Source organism: Triturus cristatus, chromosome 12 (genome assembly GCF_964204655.1).
Source record: "Triturus cristatus chromosome 12, aTriCri1.1, whole genome shotgun sequence".
Taxonomy (NCBI): domain Eukaryota; kingdom Metazoa; phylum Chordata; class Amphibia; order Caudata; family Salamandridae; genus Triturus; species Triturus cristatus.
The window spans coordinates 660,394,091-660,409,716 of NC_140595.1; the positions used below are offsets into that span (position 1 = coordinate 660,394,091).

Genomic DNA, 15,626 nt, shown 5'->3' on the forward strand with positions numbered 1-15,626 from the left:
CTTTCTGTGACTGTCTGACCTTTCTTTTCCATAACTCTTCCTCCACTTTCATGATGCACTCTGCATCCCAGGTTCCCGCTATGGGCCACCTTTGACTTTCCGGTAATCCTTTGGTATAATCTACCCATAGATCAAGAAACAATATGGCATCTAAGCCATGTTTATGGTACATGAAATGTCCTGGAGTGTCTCTAGGAGGAATAGGAACTGCTTCTTCAAGCACCCCTTTTCTGGTAGTAATCTGTCTTAACTTCGAGAAGAGCGGCATATTGACAACTGATCTGATACTTACTCTTGAACTTACTTAATACGAGAAACACAATAATGAACAGTGAACAATGAACAGTCATTCATACCACAATATGCAAGACATTTTCTGAATACTTTAAACATTAAACATTAAACATTATAACAATGATCGACAATGATGACAGTCTGCCTAACTAATCACCACGCTGAATTCTTGACAATAACTGAATACTTCGGAATACTTGATATACTGCCAAACAGTACATATACACTGCTAAACAGTGCAGACCGGATTTGTGTACCCAAATCCGTCTTGACCGGCACAACCTATGTGCGCGTCAACACGCCTCCCCGGCGATGGTACTCACCGAGTAGCTCCTTGAAACGGAAGGCCTCAGAGAATGGACAGGACTCGATAACTGCGGACATCGGACCCTCTGGACGTCGGAATTTCGGAAAACCTGGTGGGCCTCTGTATACCTCGGATCTTGCTCTCTCAGATAGGCTCTGGTCGGGATACTTCGCACTTCTCACCGCCTCGTCTGGGTTGAACGCAGCCTCAGTCGCCCCCGCTTGACCGGAGGGAGCTTACAGGAAATCCTGCTGGTACGCGTTTATGGTCCGTCCAGCTGTGGCAGGAGACCGGGCCTGCAACGCACCGCCGGCGCGTGAGATGAGAAAGTGTCCCTATTCGGGCGCCATTATGTGGTAAATAAAATAAATATTACCGGACTGAATTTCATGCGGAATCTTAAATTAAAGTAAAATAGCTCAAAATAACGAGAGGCAGAATCCGTGGTATAAGAGGTTTCTAATGGGCTTTATTCCATTCAAAATGGCCGACTCGAGTCGCGGCCCTCAGGTTCCGTCACCACGAAGGTTCAGGAAGTGAAGTACAATAATTTATTAACAGACATGTATTTTTATAATAAGTACATTACAATGAAACGAATGTAGAAGGCGTAACATTTGATAAGAAAAATGACGTGACAGTGACATAATCGAAACTAGGCGTAATAAGGAATAAAAGAAACATGATTGGTTAGAATTATCAGGCATAGGTGGATCTATAAGATAATACTTGGCATAGATGCGCGCGCGGCAGCATGACGTGTAATTGACGTGCAACTAGGGGGTGAAGGGGACTTGACATTTAGCTCTACATGTGGAGACGAGAAGTCTGGGGTCAAGTCATCCTAATCCCAAATCATATCTAACATCCTATGTTTAAAGAACTATGTTATCCACAAGGAAGAGACTCTCGGACAGAATCTATTCTATACTGACTGTGTGCGTGTACAAGCGTCTAAGTGTCTATATGAGATGCGAGGGGCAGAAAACTTTCCATGGCAACAGGGCTATGAATCACTTGCAGGAGGACGGAAAGACTGAGTCCTTTGCTTGTGAGCTAAAGGAAATGTTTACCTAAATCACTGGACAGGAATGCATCGGCTGAAGAGCAAAATAGATAATTCGAAGGTGAAATACAACTTCTTGGCAGACAGGCGAAAACTGGCCGAGGCAGGCACCGTTAGCTGCACAGGGAGTAGGACAAAGTTCATGGATACAGATGCGAGCTCAAGCTGAAGCTGTCAGAGACAGAGAGCAGGGAAAGGCTTTGAGGACAGAATCGGGCCTACTCGCCTGAACTGTAAAAATGGAGTAACTTAGCCATATAAAGTCGGTGGCCTTTCATACTAAGGAATCGAATATCCAGCCCATTGATGGCTGATCTGACAGAGAACATGTTGACAGTAGACACACATATGTTTGCGTCTTAGAAACTGGAACTGGAGGGAACATACATGTACTTGTAACATGCATATAGAACCGTTGGGGTCCAAGATAGGGGACATAACTGATCAGGAAAATCCACATTTCCACAAATGGTTTATGAAAATCAACACGGCTGCTACAGGTGAGGCTCGAACTCACAACCTCGGCATGGCACAGTGCAAGTACTGCTGTATAAGTACCGCGCGCTAACCGATTGCGCCACTGGAGTTCTCTCTTTTCACATCTCCCCAGGTGAGCCATCTACAGCTGACCAAGTAGATGACAGACACTGCTCCATCATTCACTGTGCAAGATCGACTCACATGCTAGCATGTTATCATGACTATTAAAAATACAGTCCAAACGGAATAGATTCTATAATTGTCCTATAACATATGCTCTGTCTATTCAAAACCCCATAGAATTATATCTTGACAGTTCTGACAAAGTCTAGGGGAATCTTATGAATATTTGTAATTAGCACATAGTAAGAATTTCCCAAAAATGAAATGTAGGTCCCTGATTGGGGGAAGACGTGGAATGTGAGATCTTGCCTCAGCTGTTTTTTTCTTTTTTAGGTACAGTATATTGACACTTCAGTACCTTTTGTGAAGCAAGGTTTCAGATGGGGCTGTAGGGCAGACGAGGTGGCCGAGTGGTTAAGGCGATGGACTGCTAATCCATTGAGCTCTGCACGCGTGGGTTCGAATCCCACCTTCGTCGGAAAGCCATCAGAGTCTCTTTTGATGGCCAGCATTTCTTGTAGTATAATTACACTCTCTTTCAAGACAGAGCCAGGATCCGCTAGATGGGATCATCTGACTGTTCCATTTTAACAAATATGTCAAATAAAGTGAAGTATTTTGTGCGTAATAGAAATTAGATCTTTCATGGAGTTTCCAGAGGATTGCCTTTCACTCACTCCTGGCTTATTAACCAGTTTGGATAAATAGATTGATAAGAAAGCAGCTCTTACTCCTAAAGTTTAGGCCGTCTCAAATGAATGACTGTTAACATATGTCTGCCCCACAGAGACAGATCACTTCTAATAAGTGGGTTCTCTATATGTCACTGATTGCAGACATACTAACTAGAGCTATCGGTATGGTCTTGAATGCGAAAACTCTTATTTTCTCATATGAAAATGTAGTTTTTCATACTTCCAAAAAAAGTGCCTTAAGCATGGTCTTCAATGTGTGCGCGCACGTGGACATTCATATGCAACTACGTTTCCATACAGAGTCTCAAAATCATAGATATATTCATACCTCAGTAAGAATACATGTTGCAATTTACATCCTGCGTGCAGACTGGCCTTGTAGCTCAGTGGCAGAGCACTGGTCTTGTAAACCAGGGGTCATGAGTTCAAGCCTCATCAGGGCCTTTTTACATGAGTCTTTCTGTATGTTGTTTTCAAGTCATTCTTCCCTGGAGTCACACCTTGCTTTAGGATTGCTTATTGCCAAGCTTCCCTTTCCTGCTTTCATATTATCAAGAAAATATCATGAAGATCATTGAATTATAAATTATTGCCTCACCCCTTCCGATCGCCTGACGAACGCCTGACAAACGCCATTCTCACCCTGGCGGGCAAGCCCTGCCGGGCAAAGCCAAATAAGCCATGCATATTTACAGTTCCTTTGAAAGGCAGAGCGAGGACTAGGACCTCTGTTCCGACTGAATCTGCATCCACAGAAAGGATGTAATAAGGCCCTACAAATTTCACCAAGGAGATGTGAAAGTCTTCCCCCATAAAATACTTTTTTTCCCAGATACCCCGGCTCTTAGGCAAATGAGGTTACTCCTCAAAACCCCACCCCCACTCACCATAAATATCCTTCTCTCCTGCTGTCCATTCAAATGATACAAGGTATCTTGTACATAGAGAGAAAGGGAGAATAGGCAGACTTGCTTCAAAGATTTGATGACTTTGGATGGGGGGGTTGAATGAAGAAGTGAACCTGGTTTCTGGGAAAGGAGTATCGAGATGAAGATGAGGAAAAGTGAACATGGACCACATTCATAGGTTAGAGAAATACATTTAATAGGTTGAATGGTTTTGAAAAGTGAACTTCGAGCAGTAATTGTTGTTTTTTAAACTGCAAAGAAATTAAAAATGAATGTGGGATTGGAGGCACACTCTGAGCAGAAAAGCACCATAAGCTGCTATGGTGCAACTCAAGATGGTGAATAGAACCTTTAATATGATGATGCTCTTCTTTTGCTAGTTTTTTCGAGTCACCTTTTATTGTAAGTAGCTGATACAGCATTTTTTGCAGCTCTTCAGTTTATGGTTATCATGTGAGAACACTGTTTTCATCATATTTATTATTCTACAAATGTATTTTTAAATGCACTGATGTGGTGTTTGCATGAAATGCAAGATGGCACATCATGGAATGTTTAAACTGAGCATCGCGGAGGATATATGATATTTGGCACCCAGAGGAGTAGGACACGTAGATCCTATAAGAAGTAAAGACTCTCTAGCAATGGCCGTCCATACTCTGAGTTTAAACTTTACTTTTTGTGAAATGGTTTATGAAAAACAACACGGCTGCTCCAGGTGAGGCTCGAACTCACAACCTCGGCATGGCTCAGTGCAAGTACTGCTGTATAAGTACCGCGCGCTAACCGATTGCGCCACTGGAGCTCTCTCTTTTCACATCTCCCCAGGTGAGCCATCTACAGCTGACCAAGTAGATGACAGACACTGCTCCATCATTCACTGTGCAAGATCGACTCACATGCTAGCATGTTATCATGACTATTAAAAATACAGTCCAAACGGAATAGATTCTATAATTGTCCTATAACATATGCTCTGTCTATTCAAAACCCCATAGAATTATATCTTGACAGTTCTGACAAAGTCTAGGGGAATCTTATGAATATTTGTAATTAGCACATAGTAAGAATTTCCCAAAAATGAAATGTAGGTCCCTGATTGGGGGAAGACGTGGAATGTGAGATCTTGCCTCAGCTGTTTTTTTCTTTTTTAGGTACAGTATATTGACACTTCAGTACCTTTTGTGAAGCAAGGTTTCAGATGGGGCTGTAGAGCAGACGAGGTGGCCGAGTGGTTAAGGCGATGGACTGCTAATCCATTGTGCTCTGCACGCGTGGGTTCGAATCCCACCTTCGTCGGAAAGCCATCAGAGTCTCTTTTGATGGCCAGCATTTCTTGTAGTATAATTACACTCTCTTTCAAGACAGAGCCAGGATCTGCTAGATGGGATCATCTGACTGTTCCATTTTAACAAATATGTCAAATAAAGTGAAGTATTTTGTGCGTAATAGAAATTAGATCTTTCATGGAGTTTCCAGAGGATTGCCTTTCACTCACTCCTGGCTTATTAACCAGTTTGGATAAATAGATTGATAAGAAAGCAGCTCTTACTCCTAAAGTTTAGGCCGTCTCAAATGAATGACTGTTAACATATGTCTGCCCCACAGAGACAGATCACTTCTAATAAGTGGGTTCTGTATATGTCACTGATTGCAGACATACTAACTAGAGCTATCGGTATGGTCTTGAATGCGAAAACTCTTATTTTCTCATATGAAAATGTAGTTTTTCATACTTCCAAAAAAAGTGCCTTAAGCATGGTCTTCAATGTGTGCGCGCACGTGGACATTCATATGCAACTACGTTTCCATACAGAGTCTCAAAATCATAGATATATTCATACCTCAGTAAGAATACATGTTGCAATTTACATCCTGCGTGCAGACTGGCCTTGTAGCTCAGTGGCAGAGCACTGGTCTTGTAAACCAGGGGTCATGAGTTCAAGCCTCATCAGGGCCTTTTTACATGAGTCTTTCTGTATGTTGTTTTCAAGTCATTCTTCCCTGGAGTCACACCTTGCTTTAGGATTGCTTATTGCCAAGCTTCCCTTTCCTGCTTTCATATTATCAAGAAAATATCATGAAGATCATTGAATTATAAATTATTGCCTCACCCCTTCCGATCGCCTGACGAACGCCTGGCAAACGCCATTCTCACCCTGCCGGGCAAAGCCAAATAAGCCATGCATATTTACAGTTCCTTTGAAAGGCAGAGCGAGGACTAGGACCTCTGTTCCGACTGAATCTGCATCCACAGAAAGGATGTTATAAGGCCCTACAAATTTCACCAAGGAGATGTGAAAGTCTTCCCCCATAAAATACTTTTTTTCCCAGATACCCCGGCTCTTAGGCAAATGAGGTTACTCCTCAAAACCCCACCCCCACTCACCATAAATATCCTTCTCTCCTGCTGTCCATTCAAATGATACAAGGTATCTTGTACATAGAGAGAAAGGGAGAATAGGCAGACTTGCTTCAAAGATTTGGTGACCTTGGATGGGTGGGTTGAATGAAGAAGTGAACCTGGTTTCTGGGAAAGGAGTATCGAGATGAAGATGAGGAAAAGTGAACATGGACCACATTCATAGGTTAGAGAAATACATTTAATAGGTTGAATGGTTTTGAAAAGTGAACTTCGAGCAGTAATTGTTGTTTTTTAAACTGCAAAGAAATTAAAAATGAATGTGGGATTGGAGGCACACTCTGAGCAGAAAAGCACCATAAGCTGCTATGGTGCAACTCAAGATGGTGAATAGAACCTTTAATATGATGATGCTCTTCTTTTGCTAGTTTTTTCGAGTCACCTTTTATTGTAAGTAGCTGATACAGCATTTTTTGCAGCTCTTCAGTTTATGGTTATCATGTGAGAACACTGTTTTCATCATATTTATTATTCTACAAATGTATTTTTAAATGCACTGATGTGGTGTTTGCATGAAATGCAAGATGGCACATCATGGAATGTTTAAACTGAGCATCGCGGAGGATATGTGATATTTGGCACCCAGAGGAGTAGGACACGTAGATCCTATAAGAAGTAAAGACTCTCTAGCAAGGGCCGTCCATACTCTGAGTTTAAACTTTACTTTTTGTGAAATGGTTTATGAAAAACAACACGGCTGCTCCAGGTGAGGCTCGAACTCACAACCTCGGCATGGCTCAGTGCAAGTACTGCTGTATAAGTACCGCGCGCTAACCGATTGCGCCACTGGAGCTCTCTCTTTTCACATCTCCCCAGGTGAGCCATCTACAGCTGACCAAGTAGATGACAGACACTGCTCCATCATTCACTGTGCAAGATCGACTCACATGCTAGCATGTTATCATGACTATTAAAAATACAGTCCAAACGGAATAGATTCTATAATTGTCCTATAACATATGCTCTGTCTATTCAAAACCCCATAGAATTATATCTTGACAGTTCTGACAAAGTCTAGGGGAATCTTATGAATATTTGTAATTAGCACATAGTAAGAATTTCCCAAAAATGAAATGTAGGTCCCTGATTGGGGGAAGACGTGGAATGTGAGATCTTGCCTCAGCTGTTTTTTTCTTTTTTAGGTACAGTATATTGACACTTCAGTACCTTTTGTGAAGCAAGGTTTCAGATGGGGCTGTAGGGCAGACGAGGTGGCCGAGTGGTTAAGGCGATGGACTGCTAATCTATTGTGCTCTGCACGCGTGGGTTCGAATCCCACCTTCGTCGGAAAGCCATCAGAGTCTCTTTTGATGGCCAGCATTTCTTGTAGTATAATTACACTCTCTTTCAAGACAGAGCCAGGATCCGCTAGATGGGATCATCTGACTGTTCCATTTTAACAAATATGTCAAATAAAGTGAAGTATTTTGTGCGTAATAGAAATTAGATCTTTCATGGAGTTTCCAGAGGATTGCCTTTCACTCACTCCTGGCTTATTAACCAGTTTGGATAAATAGATTGATAAGAAAGCAGCTCTTACTCCTAAAGTTTAGGCCGTCTCAAATGAATGACTGTTAACATATGTCTGCCCCACAGAGACAGATCACTTCTAATAAGTGGGTTTTCTATATGTCACTGATTGCAGACATACTAACTAGAGCTATCGGTATGGTCTTGAATGCGAAAACTCTTATTTTCTCATATGAAAATGTAGTTTTTCATACTTCCAAAAAAAGTGCCTTAAGCATGGTCTTCAATGTGTGCGCGCACGTGGACATTCATATGCAACTACGTTTCCATACAGTCTCAAAATCATAGATATATTCATACCTCAGTAAGAATACATGTTGCAATTTACATCCTGCGTGCAGACTGGCCTTGTAGCTCAGTGGCAGAGCACTGGTCTTGTAAACCAGGGGTTATGAGTTCAAGCCTCATCAGGGCCTTTTTACATGACTCTTTCTGTATGTTGTTTTCAAGTCATTCTTCCCTGGAGTCACACCTTGCTTTAGGATTGCTTATTGCCAAGCTTCCCTTTCCTGCTTTCACATTATCAAGAAAATATCATGAAGATCATTGAATTATAAATTATTGCCTCACCCCTTCCGATCGCCTGACGAACGCCTGACAAACTCCATTCTCACCCTGCCGGGCAAAGCCAAATAAGCCATGCATATTTACAGTTCCTTTGAAAGGCAGAGCGAGGACTAGGACCTCTGTTCCGACTGAATCTGCATCCACAGAAAGGATGTTATAAGGCCCTACAAATTTCACCAAGGAGATGTGAAAGTCTTCCCCCATAAAATACTTTTTTTCCCAGATACCCCGGCTCTTAGGCAAATGAGGTTACTCCTCAAAACCCCACCCCCACTCACCATAAATATCCTTCTCTCCTGCTGTCCATTCAAATGATACAAGGTATCTTGTACATAGAGAGAAAGGGAGAATAGGCAGACTTGCTTCAAAGATTTGATGACTTTGGATGGGTGGGTTGAATGAAGAATTGAACCTGGTTTCTGGGAAAGGAGTATCGAGATGAAGATGAGGAAAAGTGAACATGGACCACATTCATAGGTTAGAGAAATACATTTAATAGGTTGAATGGTTTTGAAAAGTGAACTTCGAGCAGTAATTGTTGTTTTTTAAACTGCAAAGAAATTAAAAATGAATGTGGGATTGGAGGCACACTCTGAGCAGAAAAGCACCATAAGCTGCTATGTTGCAACTCAAGATGGTGAATAGAACCTTTAATATGATGATGCTCTTCTTTTGCTAGTTTTTTCGAGTCACCTTTTATTGTAAGTAGCTGATACAGCATTTTTTGCAGCTCTTCAGTTTATGGTTATCATGTGAGAACACTGTTTTCATCATATTTATTATTCTACAAATGTATTTTTAAATGCACTGATGTGGTGTTTGCATGAAATGCAAGATGGCACATCATGGAATGTTTAAACTGAGCATCGCGGAGGATATATGATATTTGGCACCCAGAGGAGTAGGACACGTAGATCCTATAAGAAGTAAAGACTCTCTAGCAAGGGCCGTCCATACTCTGAGTTTAAACTTTACTTTTTGTGAAATGGTTTATGAAAAACAACACGGCTGCTCCAGGTGAGGCTCGAACTCACAACCTCGGCATGGCTCAGTGCAAGTACTGCTGTATAAGTACCGCGCGCTAACCGATTGCGCCACTGGAGCTCTCTCTTTTCACATCTCCCCAGGTGAGCCATCTACAGCTGACCAAGTAGATGACAGACACTGCTCCATCATTCACTGTGCAAGATCGACTCACATGCTAGCATGTTATCATGACTATTAAAAATACAGTCCAAACGGAATAGATTCTATAATTGTCCTATAACATATGCTCTGTCTATTCAAAACCCCATAGAATTATATCTTGACAGTTCTGACAAAGTCTAGGGGAATCTTATGAATATTTGTAATTAGCACATAGTAAGAATTTCCCAAAAATGAAATGTAGGTCCCTGATTGGGGGAAGACGTGGAATGTGAGATCTTGCCTCAGCTGTTTTTTTCTTTTTTAGGTACAGTATATTGACACTTCAGTACCTTTTGTGAAGCAAGGTTTCAGATGGGGCTGTAGAGCAGACGAGGTGGCCGAGTGGTTAAGGCGATGGACTGCTAATCCATTGTGCTCTGCACGCGTGGGTTCGAATCCCACCTTCGTCGGAAAGCCATCAGAGTCTCTTTTGATGGCCAGCATTTCTTGTAGTATAATTACACTCTCTTTCAAGACAGAGCCAGGATCTGCTAGATGGGATCATCTGACTGTTCCATTTTAACAAATATGTCAAATAAAGTGAAGTATTTTGTGCGTAATAGAAATTAGATCTTTCATGGAGTTTCCAGAGGATTGCCTTTCACTCACTCCTGGCTTATTAACCAGTTTGGATAAATAGATTGATAAGAAAGCAGCTCTTACTCCTAAAGTTTAGGCCGTCTCAAATGAATGACTGTTAACATATGTCTGCCCCACAGAGACAGATCACTTCTAATAAGTGGGTTCTGTATATGTCACTGATTGCAGACATACTAACTAGAGCTATCGGTATGGTCTTGAATGCGAAAACTCTTATTTTCTCATATGAAAATGTAGTTTTTCATACTTCCAAAAAAAGTGCCTTAAGCATGGTCTTCAATGTGTGCGCGCACGTGGACATTCATATGCAACTACGTTTCCATACAGAGTCTCAAAATCATAGATATATTCATACCTCAGTAAGAATACATGTTGCAATTTACATCCTGCGTGCAGACTGGCCTTGTAGCTCAGTGGCAGAGCACTGGTCTTGTAAACCAGGGTTCATGAGTTCAAGCCTCATCAGGGCCTTTTTACATGAGTCTTTCTGTATGTTGTTTTCAAGTCATTCTTCCCTGGAGTCACACTTTGCTTTAGGATTGCTTATTGCCAAGCTTCCCTTTCCTGCTTTCATATTATCAAGAAAATATCATGAAGATCATTGAATTATAAATTATTGCCTCACCCCTTCCGATCGCCTGACGAACGCCTGACAAACGCCATTCTCACCCTGCCGGGCAAAGCCAAATAAGCCATGCATATTTACAGTTCCTTTGAAAGGCAGAGCGAGGACTAGGACCTCTGTTCTGACTGAATCTGCATCCACAGAAAGGATGTTATAAGGCCCTACAAATTTCACCAAGGAGATGTGAAAGTCTTCCCCCATAAAATACTTTTTTTCCCAGATACCCCGGCTCTTAGGCAAATAAGGTTACTCCTCAAAACCCCACCCCCACTCACCATAAATATCCTTCTCTCCTGCTGTCCATTCAAATGATACAAGGTATCTTGTACATAGAGAGACAGGGAGAATAGCCAGACTTGCTTCAAAGATTTGGTGACCTTGGATGGGTGGGTTGAATGAAGAAGTGAACCTGGTTTCTGGGAAAGGAGTATCGAGATGAAGATGAGGAAAAGTGAACATGGACCACATTCATAGGTTAGAGAAATACATTTAATAGGTTGAATGGTTTTGAAAAGTGAACTTCGAGCAGTAATTGTTGTTTTTTAAACTGCAAAGAAATTAAAAATGAATGTGGGATTGGAGGCACACTCTGAGCAGAAAAGCACCATAAGCTGCTATGGTGCAACTCAAGATGGTGAATAGAACCTTTAATATGATGATGCTCTTCTTTTGCTAGTTTTTTCGAGTCACCTTTTATTGTAAGTAGCTGATACAGCATTTTTTGCAGCTCTTCAGTTTATGGTTATCATGTGAGAACACTGTTTTCATCATATTTATTATTCTACAAATGTATTTTTAAATGCACTGATGTGGTGTTTGCATGAAATGCAAGATGGCACATCATGGAATGTTTAAACTGAGCATCGCGGAGGATATGTGATATTTGGCACCCAGAGGAGTAGGACACGTAGATCCTATAAGAAGTAAAGACTCTCTAGCAAGGGCCGTCCATACTCTGAGTTTAAACTTTACTTTTTGTGAAATGGTTTATGAAAAACAACACGGCTGCTCCAAGTGAGGCTCGAACTCACAACCTCGGCATGGCTCAGTGCAAGTACTGCTGTATAAGTACCGCACGCTAACCGATTGCGCCACTGGAGCTCTCTATTTTCACATCTCCCCAGGTGAGCCATCTACAGCTGACCAAGTAGATGACAGACACTGCTCCATCATTCACTGTGCAAGATCGACTCACATGCTAGCATGTTATCATGACTATTAAAAATACAGTCCAAACGGAATAGATTCTATAATTGTCCTATAACATATGCTCTGTCTATTCAAAACCCCATAGAATTATATCTTGACAGTTCTGACAAAGTCTAGGGGAATCTTATGAATATTTGTAATTAGCACATAGTAAGAATTTCCCAAAAATGAAATGTAGGTCCCTGATTGGGGGAAGACGTGGAATGTGAGATCTTGCCTCAGCTGTTTTTTTCTTTTTTAGGTACAGTATATTGACACTTCAGTACCTTTTGTGAAGCAAGGTTTCAGATGGGGCTGTAGGGCAGACGAGGTGGCCGAGTGGTTAAGGCGATGGACTGCTAATCCATTGTGCTCTGCACGCGTGGGTTCGAATCCCACCTTCGTCGGAAAGCCATCAGAGTCTCTTTTGATGGCCAGCATTTCTTGTAGTATAATTACACTCTCTTTCAAGACAGAGCCAGGATCCGCTAGATGGGATCATCTGACTGTTCCATTTTAACAAATATGTAAAATAAAGTGAAGTATTTTGTGCGTAATAGAAATTAGATCTTTCATGGAGTTTCCAGAGGATTGCCTTTCACTCACTCCTGGCTTATTAACCAGTTTGGATAAATAGATTGATAAGAAAGCAGCTCTTACTCCTAAAGTTTAGGCCGTCTCAAATGAATGACTGTTAACATATGTCTGCCCCACAGAGACAGATCACTTCTAATAAGTGGGTTCTCTATATGTCACTGATTGCAGACATACTAACTAGAGCTATCGGTATGGTCTTGAATGCGAAAACTCTTATTTTCTCATATGAAAATGTAGTTTTTCATACTTCCAAAAAAAGTGCCTTAAGCATGGTCTTCAATGTGTGCGCGCACGTGGACATTCATATGCAACTACGTTTCCATACAGAGTCTCAAAATCATAGATATATTCATACCTCAGTAAGAATACATGTTGCAATTTACATCCTGCGTACAGACTGGCCTTGTAGCTCAGTGGCAGAGCACTGGTCTTGTAAACCAGGGTTCATGAGTTCAAGCCTCATCAGGGCCTTTTTACATGAGTCTTTCTGTATGTTGTTTTCAAGTCATTCTTCCCTGGAGTCACACCTTGCTTTAGGATTGCTTATTGCCAAGCTTCCATTTCCTGCTTTCATATTATCAAGAAAATATCATGAAGATCATTGAATTATAAATTATTGCCTCACCCCTTCCGAACGCCTGACAAACGCCATTCTCACCCTGCCGGGCAAAGCCAAATAAGCCATGCATATTTACAGTTCCTTTGAAAGGCAGAGCGAGGACTAGGACCTCTGTTCCGACTGAATCTGCATCCACAGAAAGGATGTTATAAGGCCCTACAAATTTCACCAAGGAGATGTGAAAGTCTTCCCCCATAAAATACTTTTTTTCCCAGATACCCCGGCTCTTAGGCAAATGAGGTTACTCCTCAAAACCCCACCCCCACTCACCATAAATATCCTTCTCTCCTGCTGTCCATTCAAATGATACAAGGTATCTTGTACATAGAGAGAAAGGGAGAATAGGCAGACTTGCTTCAAAGATTTGGTGACCTTGGATGGGTGGGTTGAATGAAGAAGTGAACCTGGTTTCTGGGAAAGGAGTATCGAGATGAAGATGAGGAAAAGTGAACATGGACCACATTCATAGGTTAGAGAAATACATTTAATAGGTTGAATGGTTTTGAAAAGTGAACTTCGAGCAGTAATTGTTGTTTTTTAAACTGCAAAGAAATTAAAAATGAATGTGGGATTGGAGGCACACTCTGAGCAGAAAAGCACCATAAGCTGCTATGGTGCAACTCAAGATGGTGAATAGAACCTTTAATATGATGATGCTCTTCTTTTGCTAGTTTTTTCGAGTCACCTTTTATTGTAAGTAGCTGATACAGCATTTTTTGCAGCTCTTCAGTTTATGGTTATCATGTGAGAACACTGTTTTCATCATATTTATTATTCTACAAATGTATTTTTAAATGCACTGATGTGGTGTTTGCATGAAATGCAAGATGGCACATCATGGAATGTTTAAACTGAGCATCGCGGAGGATATGTGATATTTGGCACCCAGAGGAGTAGGACACGTAGATCCTATAAGAAGTAAAGACTCTCTAGCAAGGGCCGTCCATACTCTGAGTTTAAACTTTACTTTTTGTGAAATGGTTTATGAAAAACAACACGGCTGCTCCAGGTGAGGCTCGAACTCACAACCTCGGCATGGCTCAGTGCAAGTACTGCTGTATAAGTACCGCACGCTAACCGATTGCGCCACTGGAGCTCTCTCTTTTCACATCTCCCCAGGTGAGCCATCTACAGCTGACCAAGTAGAGGACAGACACTGCTCCATCATTCACTGTGCAAGATCGACTCACATGCTAGCATGTTATCATGACTATTAAAAATACAGTCCAAACGGAATAGATTCTATAATTGTCCTATAACATATGCTCTGTCTATTCAAAACCCCATAGAATTATATCTTGAAAGTTCTGACAAAGTCTAGGGGAATCTTATGAATATTTGTAATTAGTACATAGTAAGAATTTCCCAAAAATGAAATGTAGGTCCCTGATTGGGGGAAGACGTGGAATGTGAGATCTTGCCTCAGCTGTTTTTTTCTTTTTTAGGTACAGTATATTGACACTTCACTACCTTTTGTGAAGCAAGGTTTCAGATGGGGCTGTAGGGCAGACGAGGTGGCCGAGTTGTTAAGGCGATGGACGGCTAATCCATTATGCTCTGCACGCGTGGGTTCGAATCCCACCTTCGTCGGAAAGCCATCAGAGTCTCTTTTGATGGCCAGCATTTCTTGTAGTATAATTACACTCTCTTTCAAGACAGAGCCAGGATCCGCTAGATGGGATCATCTGACTGTTCCATTTTAACAAATATGTCAAATAAAGTGAAGTATTTTGTGCGTAATAGAAATTAGATCTTTCATGGAGTTTCCAGAGGATTGCCTTTCACTCACTCCTGGCTTATTAACCAGTTTGGATAAATAGATTGATAAGAAAGCAGCTCTTACTCCTAAAGTTTAGGCCGTCTCAAATGAATGACTGTTAACATATGTCTGCCCCACAGAGACAGATCACTTCTAATAAGTGGGTTTTCTATATGTCACTGATTGCAGACATACTAACTAGAGCTATCGGTATGGTCTTGAATGCGAAAACTCTTATTTTCTCATATGAAAATGTAGTTTTTCATACTTCCAAAAAAAGTGCCTTAAGCATGGTCTTCAATGTGTGCGCGCAGGTGGACATTCATATGCAACTACGTTTCCATACAGAGTCTCAAAATCATAGATATATTCATACCTCAGTAAGAATACATGTTGCAATTTACATCCTGCGTGCAGACTGGCCTTGTAGCTCAGTGGCAGAGCACTGGTCTTGTAAACCAGGGGTTATGAGTTCAAGCCTCATCAGGGCCTTTTTACATGACTCTTTCTGTATGTTGTTTTCAAGTCATTCTTCCCTGGAGTCACACCTTGCTTTAGGATTGCTTATTGCCAAGCTTCCCTTTCCTGCTTTCATATTATCAAGAAAATATCATGAAGATCATTGAATTATAAATTATTGCCTCACCCCTTCCGATCG

At 41.4% G+C, this 15,626-nt stretch overlaps 11 non-coding genes across 11 annotated transcripts; 6 read left to right on the forward strand and 5 right to left on the reverse strand.

The window, feature by feature from the left end:
- The first annotated feature begins 2,666 nt into the window (after nt 1–2,666).
- TRNAS-GCU (transfer RNA serine (anticodon GCU)) lies at nt 2,667–2,748 on the forward strand. Its single transcript has one exon. It is a non-coding gene; the product is annotated as a tRNA-Ser (tRNA).
- Nucleotides 2,749–3,337: 589 nt separating this feature from the next.
- Nucleotides 3,338–3,409, forward strand: TRNAT-UGU (transfer RNA threonine (anticodon UGU)). Its single transcript has one exon. It is a non-coding gene; the product is annotated as a tRNA-Thr (tRNA).
- Nucleotides 3,410–4,583: 1,174 nt separating this feature from the next.
- On the reverse strand, nt 4,584–4,678 carry TRNAI-UAU (transfer RNA isoleucine (anticodon UAU)). The gene is made up of 2 exons: nt 4,641–4,678; nt 4,584–4,619 (listed from the first exon to the last, which is right to left on the reverse strand). It is a non-coding gene; the product is annotated as a tRNA-Ile (tRNA).
- A 412-nt stretch (nt 4,679–5,090) lies between these two features.
- TRNAS-GCU (transfer RNA serine (anticodon GCU)) lies at nt 5,091–5,172 on the forward strand. The gene has a single exon. It is a non-coding gene; the product is annotated as a tRNA-Ser (tRNA).
- Nucleotides 5,173–5,761: 589 nt separating this feature from the next.
- TRNAT-UGU (transfer RNA threonine (anticodon UGU)) lies at nt 5,762–5,833 on the forward strand. Its single transcript has one exon. It is a non-coding gene; the product is annotated as a tRNA-Thr (tRNA).
- A 1,160-nt stretch (nt 5,834–6,993) lies between these two features.
- Nucleotides 6,994–7,088, reverse strand: TRNAI-UAU (transfer RNA isoleucine (anticodon UAU)). The gene is made up of 2 exons: nt 7,051–7,088; nt 6,994–7,029 (listed from the first exon to the last, which is right to left on the reverse strand). It is a non-coding gene; the product is annotated as a tRNA-Ile (tRNA).
- Nucleotides 7,089–9,401: 2,313 nt separating this feature from the next.
- TRNAI-UAU (transfer RNA isoleucine (anticodon UAU)) lies at nt 9,402–9,496 on the reverse strand. The gene is made up of 2 exons: nt 9,459–9,496; nt 9,402–9,437 (listed from the first exon to the last, which is right to left on the reverse strand). It is a non-coding gene; the product is annotated as a tRNA-Ile (tRNA).
- A 412-nt stretch (nt 9,497–9,908) lies between these two features.
- Nucleotides 9,909–9,990, forward strand: TRNAS-GCU (transfer RNA serine (anticodon GCU)). The gene has a single exon. It is a non-coding gene; the product is annotated as a tRNA-Ser (tRNA).
- Nucleotides 9,991–11,811: 1,821 nt separating this feature from the next.
- On the reverse strand, nt 11,812–11,906 carry TRNAI-UAU (transfer RNA isoleucine (anticodon UAU)). The gene is made up of 2 exons: nt 11,869–11,906; nt 11,812–11,847 (listed from the first exon to the last, which is right to left on the reverse strand). It is a non-coding gene; the product is annotated as a tRNA-Ile (tRNA).
- A 412-nt stretch (nt 11,907–12,318) lies between these two features.
- On the forward strand, nt 12,319–12,400 carry TRNAS-GCU (transfer RNA serine (anticodon GCU)). The gene has a single exon. It is a non-coding gene; the product is annotated as a tRNA-Ser (tRNA).
- A 1,810-nt stretch (nt 12,401–14,210) lies between these two features.
- Nucleotides 14,211–14,305, reverse strand: TRNAI-UAU (transfer RNA isoleucine (anticodon UAU)). The gene is made up of 2 exons: nt 14,268–14,305; nt 14,211–14,246 (listed from the first exon to the last, which is right to left on the reverse strand). It is a non-coding gene; the product is annotated as a tRNA-Ile (tRNA).
- Between the last annotated feature and the right edge of the window lie 1,321 nt (nt 14,306–15,626).